The 9,927-nt window shown below is 33.6% G+C and overlaps 1 long non-coding RNA gene across 2 annotated transcripts; it reads left to right on the forward strand.

Annotated features, from left to right (window-relative positions):
• Positions 1–549: 549 nt before the first annotated feature.
• LOC136790953 (uncharacterized) lies at positions 550–8,573 on the forward strand. 2 transcript variants are annotated; one of them, XR_010831942.1, is made up of 4 exons: positions 550–1,684; positions 2,826–2,876; positions 4,630–4,741; positions 7,816–8,573. It is a non-coding gene; the product is annotated as an uncharacterized lncRNA (long non-coding RNA). The 2 variants fall into 2 exon arrangements; XR_010831941.1 differs by having other exon boundaries at positions 550–2,876.
• The last annotated feature ends 1,354 nt before the right edge of the window (positions 8,574–9,927 follow it).

Below are 9,927 nucleotides of genomic sequence, written 5' to 3' on the forward strand. Positions count from 1 at the left end.
CAACTGATTTTTTTTCTTCATGCTTTTATTGCATTGCGAGATTCCATATAACTTAGACATCACTTGAAATACAGTATTTAGATGCTACCAATGCCACAATTCATGCAGAGATTTCCAGCCACCACCACTGTGGATGCTTTTCCCACCTCTTTGCTTATATAAAGGACCTACAGAAAAAAAAAAAAAAAAAGTTTAATTAAAGTCAGGGCTAAGAATAATAACAATAACAAAGAACTGTGCTACAATCAAAAGAGACAATTAATATATGAATAAAAAATAACTTAAAAATTAGATGTATAAAGGGCTGGAACTATTCTTTTACTCACTGAGCTTCAGAATTTTACTCTTTTAACACTTACACTGTGGCATTTCCTTCTAAAAAGAAAACAGTAGGTACTTTATCTGCTGTGTAAGGCAGACATTGAAGAGAATCTTTTTCTCACTCTTTCTGTCATTTAAATGCACACATCCTTCATTGCAACCTGTCAACCTCTGAAGGTTCAGAGGTTCAGTGTGGATGTTTACCAAAAGAAACCTAAGCTTCTGTTTTAAAGTTTCTAACAGTCCTGTGGGCAAAGGTTGCCTTGACCAATTTACAGTATTTTTGTTTTGTTCCATTCAGAAATACAGTAAAGATATCACCATTTACTTTCAACTAAAACAAAATACAGAAAAAATGGGTAAATCTCGCTGTGAAAACCATACAAGTCGTAGAGTTCAGTCATGTGAGGTACTGGCTCTGATGGCTTCTTGTGAGATACAGCATTCTTTTACTGTAGTCAGTGCAAACCAAAGGACATGAAATCAGTTTGCCTGATTTTGAAATGGAATTGCTGCAAATTAAAGAAGCTTAAAGTCTGTTACATCCAGACAAATTCTTCTTTGGGTCAGGTTTTTGAAAGCCTTGGTATTGTATGGAAACTGAAATGATACCATTTCTGTGATGGAAACAACACAATCTGGAAACAAAACGATCTTTTCTCACCTGAGCCTCGCATTTTCATGAAAGTATTACTTCTCATATATGAAAATTGCACAAAAGTACTTTTCACCACAGTAGGATGTATAACAATTTCTAAACCACCCTCTGGCCTGTAGATTTTGAACTCAATAATTTCAGTCTTCAAATACTAATGTGAATTTTTTTTAACGTCTTCAATGCACATTGAGATATTGAATGACATTTAACAAATATATATATATATATTTTTTTTTCACTATAGTTTTTCACAACCACGAGGAATCCTAATTCCACTCTTGGAAACAAAGAAAGAGGGAGACACACCAATATTTAAGTATCTGTTTAGAAAGATCCAGAAACAAATTATGTATTATGGCTTATAGCTAGAGGAAACAGTTCCTGTTTGCTAGTGATATCAAGATAAAACAAATTTTTATAATAACATTTGAATAAATAGCCTAATTACTCTAAAAATATGACAGAGCAGCCTTGTAAGAGATTCTTATTTTATATTACAAGTAAAATAAGAATCTCAGATATCTATCACAAAAAAGATACAATTCATCATTGCAAATGACTCTACTTCATTTTTTTTTCCTCAGCTTCAAATTCACACTTGACTAATGCTGAGAAAAAAAGCCAGATATTTGTCTGTGATGGTGAATTGTGAATTTGAGAAATGAATGAACATGAACATAGGGAAACCACTTCATTTATTTAGAGGTAATTTTCTGTACAATATTTGTAGTAACCAGCAGGAGTGTAATTTAAATGCCCCAAACCTCTGTCTGTAGCCTCTGTTCAGCTCAATGTGTTTCAAAGTAATTTACAGCTTTCAACACCCAAATTAGGTGAAGTGTTTAAATAAAAGCTGTAAAGATATAAGCAGACATGCTAGACTCATTAGCTTATGACGTTTGTGAGCACACAAACACAGTAACCTCATCTATACTTGTGAGAACATCAGTTGTAATTGTAAATATTTGCATTATTTTTGGATATTTGTGATCCCTGATTAAAGATACACTTGTGCTCTTTGGGTGGCAGAAACTTGAGCTCAGGTCACTTTCATTGTCCTACAGTTAAAAAAAAAAAAATGAAGTAAAAGAGATGAATTTGAAGATTCATTACAAGCTGATTGTTTTTTTCTCTCAATGTGTCACCGTTCTTTTAATGATTTTTTTATTATTCTTATTTAGCATTTTTGGCCTTTATTTTTTCAACTGTAGCATTTCTCATCAGAGCACAAGGTTGTCTTCTTGCTATTTTTATTCAAGTATTTTGAATCAAGCACATTTTAGGCACAACAGTATATATTTTTGCCCAACTAATCTGCTGAGACTGAGGTAATATCCTCAAAGAGTCTGCAGTTAGTCTTAAAACAAGTTATTCAGTAAGCTACTAAATCTTAACCATAAATCAGGAGGCAGTATTGCCTGTAAGGTATCATTGACTAATCTTGATCATCACATTTTCTGGAGACTTCTAAATTACAAGTTCTTGAGTTTTGTCCCTTTGTCCTTGTCACCTGTTAAAATGGTGTTGGCTTACTAACTCATATGAGATTTCTTAAGCAACATGAATGACTTTCAGATTTTTCAAATTGCATGTGAGTATGGCTTACAGCTGAGTTCTAGACTACATAACTAGTTAAGAAATCATTAACATCCTAGCTAGAAATTATTTATTCAGATATTCTAAGTGAACACTTAAAATTAGATGAGGTGAAATTGAGGCTTCCAAACCTGTTTACTTAGTTAGTGGATGTGGAGATGTTTTAAGTAAGATTAAAATGTTAGGAAGACAATATGAAGAACCTTATATTTTCTATTGTGTGTTAGTAGGATTTCTTCTTTTGTTACAGTTTGATCTTCATTTGTCGAAGCTGTTCCAGGTAGTTTCAAGTACACATTAGGTAAAAGGCATGTTAACAATTTTTTAAATTTGCTTAAATAATTTAACATCATATCTAAAATTGCATTTCAACTGATGTAGGTCTAGAAAGTCTTGAAATCACTTTGATCGAGCATTTAAACAAGTGTTATAGTCTGAGCATAATTGTCTCACAGCAAAACAATCACAGAAGGTGCATAGGTTCAACAAAAATTAAATTTGCCTCTATTTTATTTTATTTTATTTTATTTTAATTTTATTTTTGTGGACTGTTTTTGAGAGCTTCTTTTTAGTACTTTATCTTTTCTAGCACTTGTCTTTCTCATCTCAAATGCTTTTATGATCTGTGTAATGCCCCTGTTGTATATCCCAAATGGAACTGTCTGTGTAGTGCCAAGACTGAGAGCCTTAGAAAAATATATGGTTACTTGTTTCATCCATACTCTCTTTAAACTGAAGCTGAACACTGTGTCATCTTTTGGTGGAAAGTTTTTGTGTTGAGTTTATTTTTTTTCTTGCTTGATTGACTACAGTGCACTCACCAGGTAATAAGCACACTTTTAAAGGAAACGTGAGGCTATATACACTGAACTCCAGCACCATTAAATATTTATTGATACAATAGTGCATGTTGCAGTATGAAATAAACATTGAGCTTTGTAAATTTAATATTTTCCAGTGGAGGGACTAAAAAGGAATGGGGAAAAAAAAAAAAAGGAAAAGGAAAGAAAGGAAAAACTCTCTCAGAATTTTTGCAGTCTCAAGAACTGGATTTAACAAATAAATAGTTCATGGTGTGCCAAAACTGAATTGCCAAATGATTGACCACATCCTATATTGCACAAGGAAAAGGCTGCTGTTGTTTTTACAAGTGTGTTTCATTCAACATTTGACTTCATTGTATAAATATTATGGAGCTGTCTTTTCAAAATTAACCTTTATTATAGATTAGCTGCAGACAGGGTTGGAAAGGGGAGGAAGCACAGAAATTAGGGGACGGGAGAACCCCAGAAAGTCTTAATCCCATATTTCCTGAACCAAAACTGCTGAAGTCTATGAAAAAGTTCTAGGGAACTCAGAACAAAGAAATAAGTTTTAAAAGCTGTTTGCTCTTACAGCTGAAATGCAGTGAGGAAAAAAATGTGTATGTATTTTCAGGCACTAGATGAAATTTCCAGGAAAACAGGGAGATGAATGTTATGTTACTAGAATTCTACAGCTGTGTTTCAATCAGAACTTTCAAGGTATATTTAACAGATAGTTCTGAAGAGATTTTCAGAAAAACTTAAATGATGGCAACTACTGCATGCTTCAGTGAATTTTCAGTTTCTAAGGCTCTTCAGTGCATTAGAAAATTCCTTGTGAGAATATGAGCAGCAGAGAGACAAAGCTGAGTGTAGTAATTTAGCTCCATTTTGCATTTAGGTGATACTTTTGTCTTGAAACCTCTGCATTGATAATTAAACAACAAAAATTTCTGAGACAGAGGGATATTCTTTCCTGAATCTATGGGCAGTTTTGAGAAAAGTCAAAATCAACAATAATAGCAATAGCAATAATAATAATAATAATAATAATAATATAAATAATAACAACAACAACAACAACAAAACAACAACAACAACAACAAAACAACATAATAATAATAATAATAATAATAATAATAATAATAATAATAATAATAATCTGGGAGTTGCCATTAAATGGGCCAGAAATATGAAAATGGCATATTGTATTCCTAGCATTGAAGAGCTTTTTCAAATTCTGTGTTCCAGGATCTTCCTGCTTTGGAATATGAAGGGTATTGAATAGAAATGAATTCTTGTAAACAGCTCCCTTCCAGCCTTTTTAGTTTCAGAATCTACTCCAACAGGATGGATTTGCAAGGTATGAGAAAGATATGGACTGACTTCTTTTCCTTCCCTGCTTCACTAATAGTAAATATGGCCTCTTTTCCTTCCCAGATCCTAGTTACAGCTCACAGCCATTCCCTTCTCTCCCTTTCCTTGCTTCCAGCACTTCAAGACTGTAACCCTAGCTGCTATATTTCCTTTCTTTCTTTAGCAAATATGAACATAGAAAATGCTTTAGGTAGGGTTGGTTGCATATTATAAAGTCAAAATAGAAAGTAAATGGAGTGGTCAGTTCAGGTAATTACTTGTTTTAATGTAGTATTTGTCATGAGAAAAATTACTTGTACTTTCTTTGTCCTTCATTTTCATTGAGTCTCAGATCCTTGGTATAAAGCAGAACTAATAACACTGCCTAATCTCATAGAGTATGTATGAGTTGTAATTAATTAATACATGGAGACTGTTTAGAAAGCCGAGTTAATAGAAATAAGGGAAGTAGGTCTTATTGTTGTTCACTTCTTGTATATGCTTTTCAAGACATATACACTCATTTACCTGGCCACTGGGAAATGTTTTAAGCAGTATAAAGAAAATGAAATCATGTTTTATGCATGTACATATCATATTCTGGCAAATATATCTTAAAGTCACTGACAGTATTCAGAATAAACCTAAAAGAGTGAAACTCTTTGTTGGTAATATAACAATTCCTTCGTTCTGTAGGCAACCACACTGAGTTGATTAACAAAACATGCTGCTAATGTTGTACTCCACATAGGTTAACTATGTACAATAGTTCAGATCCCTTCTGAATTGTAAAGATCTCTCCTGTATGAGTTTTTTGTTTGTTTCATTGGTTTGTTTGGTTTTGTGTTGTTTTTGTTAATAATTACTTTGCAGAGCAGAAATTTAATTTCTGTACCATTGCTCTTTGAAAATACAGAGCTAATATCTGTTTCAGTAGCATCTAACAACTTCCTCCCCTGGGTTCATGTGTGACTCTCTGACAAAAATTTGACCATAAAGGTAGAGAAATGTTGAAAGCTGTAAATAACATTTGCTTAGTAGTGAATGGGTATGAGTTCTGAAGACAACCAAAGAAATGATAGGAAAATAATCATAGTAGAAATGAGTTAAAATGGTACCTGACTGTAGCATAAACTACAGGAAAAAAGACTGTATTAATAAGAAGTGGAGTTTAGTCCAGTGTCTTCTAGGATTGTAAGCCATGGAGAGTGCTCCAAATTCCAAAATGAAACCCAAACCAAATTCATATTTTCTGAATTGATTGATTTATTTATATTTTGAATCAATATGTTGGATTAAGACTTCCGGGACGTGTATTCAAACCTGATCTTTGTTATTACTGCGTAATACTCGTGTTTTGCTTGTTTGCATTACAAGCAAGTGTAAGAAGAAAATAACTGCTATTCTCCTACCACTGCCACAGTGAACTAGTAGGGTACTATGTTGGAGGAGAAACTGCGTCACACAATTGGAAAAAAAATGTTGATTTTTCCCTTCCTCCACACCACAATTTTATAGAAATGAAAGCATTTTTTTTTCAAAGTTGATATTTTTTCCTTTAACTTTCTATCACTTTGCTTTTTTTTTTTTTTCTGCAAACTATGAATTTAAAGATGTAATGACTGAGATATTTCCGCACCATGAACTGCTTCATTATTGAATGGTAAAATATCACTAACTTTCTTTAAAACAAACTTAACCCACAATGTCAGAATGGTTAATTTAGCCCCTGTATGTGATATGCAATTGTTCTGTGTTCCAGTTACCGTCTTGTTAAATGGTAATAATTCTTCTGTTCTGGTCATCTATATTTTGTATACTTTTTCTAGTTCTACTGAAACATTTTTGAAGTGGCATAGCTCTGGCTATTTACATCATTTTTTTTTTCCCATCTAAATGCAATGACATAGGACTCTTTTTTCAGTAGATTTGTTTTTTCACCTTCATTTTCACCTTCATTCATAATTTTTATAACATCATAACGTAAACTTCGTGAACCCCATTGTGAGGATACAAATTTTCTGAATATAAGGGAAAAGAATCTTTACAATGACTTTGATCTTTGGGGTGGGTTGCCAAGAGAAGTTGTAGAATCTCCACGTAGAAACCCAACTAGGTAAAGACCCTATCAACGTAATGTAACTTGGAAGTTGTGCCTGCTTTGAGTGAGAGTTTGGAACAGAGGACCTTCAGAAGTCACTTCTGATTTAAATTATGATTTTGTTGTACTTCAGTTCTTCGGCCAATATTTTTAGCTGTTCAACCAGTTAGTTCCCATAAAATCATTAATTTTATGGTGGTTGGCTTGGGAAGCCGCTTGCTTGTGGGAGTGACTGCAGCTCATTTTGAAACATCTTGCATTTCTACAAACAGTGCTCTGCTTCCTCTTCATTCATTGTTCATTGGGTATGGAACAAACTGGCTGCAAAGAAGTCAGAGATATTAATGCTCTTTCTGTGCACAAGGAGAAAGTACGTTCAATCTAATACAATTTTAAATTTCATGAAAAGCAGACAAAATATCAAGAAGGAAGACAAATAAATCATTGCTGAGAGAGTGCAGAGAGGGTGTGCCTGTTTTCCATAAAGGGTTGAAATCCTGAAGCTAAGTGAGCTACACTCTGAAGATACTAGATTTTGAAAAGCTTTTCAGCACATTTTGAATCAACTGTGACTGAGTTTTGCATAATCGAGTTGCTCAAGTGGTTCTGCAAATCTGGGATAACTCCTATTAAAGAAAAAGGATAAAAAGGATAAAAAGGAAAAAAAAGATGTCGTAGATTCAAAAGACATTTCCACACTTGGGGAGAACACAGATTATAAAGAAACAACTGAATTCAGAGGTATAAGGCAAGAAAAAGACAGAAGCACGACAGAAGAAAGTTCAGACTTTCTCCCCTCTCTTATGTCTCTGTTTATATTTGAATATTTTTAAACACGGAGTGTTGGGAATGGAGAATTGTATTTTGAATGAAAGAGACATCTAAGTCCTACAAAGAAAAGAAAATGAAACAAACAAACAAACAAAAAACAAACATGAAATCTTTGTTTTTTACTCTGTTCTTTCTCTTTCTTACAATAGGAGACCAAAAGTGCTGTACAACTGGCAGAGTTGTATCTCAGGTATCCCCCAGTCTAAATAAAAGTGGGAAAAAGAAGAAAACACAAGATATTTTGGATACATATATATTTTTCGGATTCTGCTAAATAAGGAAAAACAACAAATTTATGTGTTGAGGCATTCTCAATAGGATATGCTGCATGCTACAAGTAACATTATATATTACAATTTCTCTACAAATAAACATTGCATCTCATTTGGTATTTTGTTGTTGTTTGTTTGTTTGTTTGTTTTTTCCTGCTTTGATTTTTGTTTGTTTGTTTGTTTTTGTTGGTTATTTTACTTACAGTCCATAAGCAATACACATACACCAACCTGGAGGAAGAACAGTCTAAATATTATATGTTTGCTTTCCACTTCATTATGTGTAACAGAAGAATGTAGCACCACAATTAAACTTTTTGTTCATGATGTACCTAGGTAACTTTGTTTCTGTGTGCCTTACTGCTATATAAAAACTCTTAATCATACTCTAAAGGCAGTATTAAACATCCAGATCTAGAATCGTAGAATCATTCAATCATAGAGTATTGAGTTGAAAGGAGTACAACTCATGACTTCACACAGAACCACCTAAAAAAACCAGATTGTATGTCTGAGAACGTTGTCCAAACACTTCTAGAACTCCAGCAGGCTTGGTGTCATGACCACTGCCCCGGGGAGCCTGTTCCAGTGCCTGGATACACTCTCAGTGCAGAGCCTTTTCCTAACATCCAGCCTGAACCTCCCCTCTTGCAGCTTCATGCCATTCATTTGTTCTACCTTTGTAAACACCAAATGAAGGAAAATCTATATCACCACTCTTTTCTGTCTCATAGATGAGGTGACCGTCTAGCCAACAACTGCTGCATGGCCCAACATTAAAAAAAAAAAAAAAAAAAAAAAAAACCAAAAAACCACTCCACATTAGAATATTCAGAAGTAACATTCATTCAGAAACAAGACTGTCTAAAATTGCCATATTATTTTTTTTTCTTTTCAGATAAATCGTGCATTCTTTGAAGGTGATGTAGATCCACTTATTTTACATGTAAATCATCATGGTTTAATCTAGCTGTCTTTAAATGAAATAATTTGCACGCAATGAAATCTGAACTTTTCTTTCCATAATTGTTAAACCTTTTGACAGGCTGGAAGTAGCTCAGTTCACTGTTCCCATTGTAGTCTAAGACTGGCATTTTTTTAATAATTTTTAGAAGTTGTGGGTATATCCACCAAATACACTAAGGAGATGCTAGAAAGAAGAAACATAGGTTACTTTGGAAAGTGTAATTATACTATTTAAGGAAGCACATAAAACCAGTGTTACTGAATGCTGTATAACCTTGTTTTACCAAAGTAATAAAGCTCTGAGCTCTACAAGCTTATTAACAGCACTAGTGGGATTAAGTTGTCTTTGAAATATGTGTTCTGCCTCTTCATTTTTTTTATTTATTTTTTTTTTTTCTGGAATGTGCAATCTAAGTACAAGACACACTTTTTCCACTTCAAGAATTTAAACATCTTGAAGGGGACTGGGTGAATAGCCTGCCTTGTCTGAGTCTTCTTTTCAGCTATACATCAGATATAGAATAAAGATAATCAGTGCAAATATGCTACTTCAGTATAACTGGGAAGTTAGAAAATTTACTTCTAGGGAATGTACAATGGGATTTGTATTAGCTTTTCTGAGATATGAAAGAAAGACTATGTCCAGTTCATAATTAACAGTCTCAAAATACAAACATCCACCAATTATTTTTTTTTAATATATATATAACTCTAATTTCAGTGCAAAGTACACTTTGAAATATATTTAATGACAGTAGACAATTTGATATAAACTGTCTGTTTTAACAGTTTATAGTTTTCCATCCCAACACCTTTGTCTTTGATATTTTACTTTATAGAATCATAGCATAGAATCATAGAATGGCTGGAAGAGACCTCAAAGAGCATCTAGTTCCAACCCCACTAGACTCCACCCACTAGATCAGGTTGATCAGGGTCTCACCTAACCTGGTCCTGAACACCTCCAGGGATGGGGCATCCACAGCCTCTCTGGGCAACCTATTACAATGCCTCACCACCCTC

The sequence above is a fragment of the Anser cygnoides genome, chromosome 5 (assembly GCF_040182565.1).
Source record: "Anser cygnoides isolate HZ-2024a breed goose chromosome 5, Taihu_goose_T2T_genome, whole genome shotgun sequence".
NCBI classification, from domain to species: domain Eukaryota; kingdom Metazoa; phylum Chordata; class Aves; order Anseriformes; family Anatidae; genus Anser; species Anser cygnoides.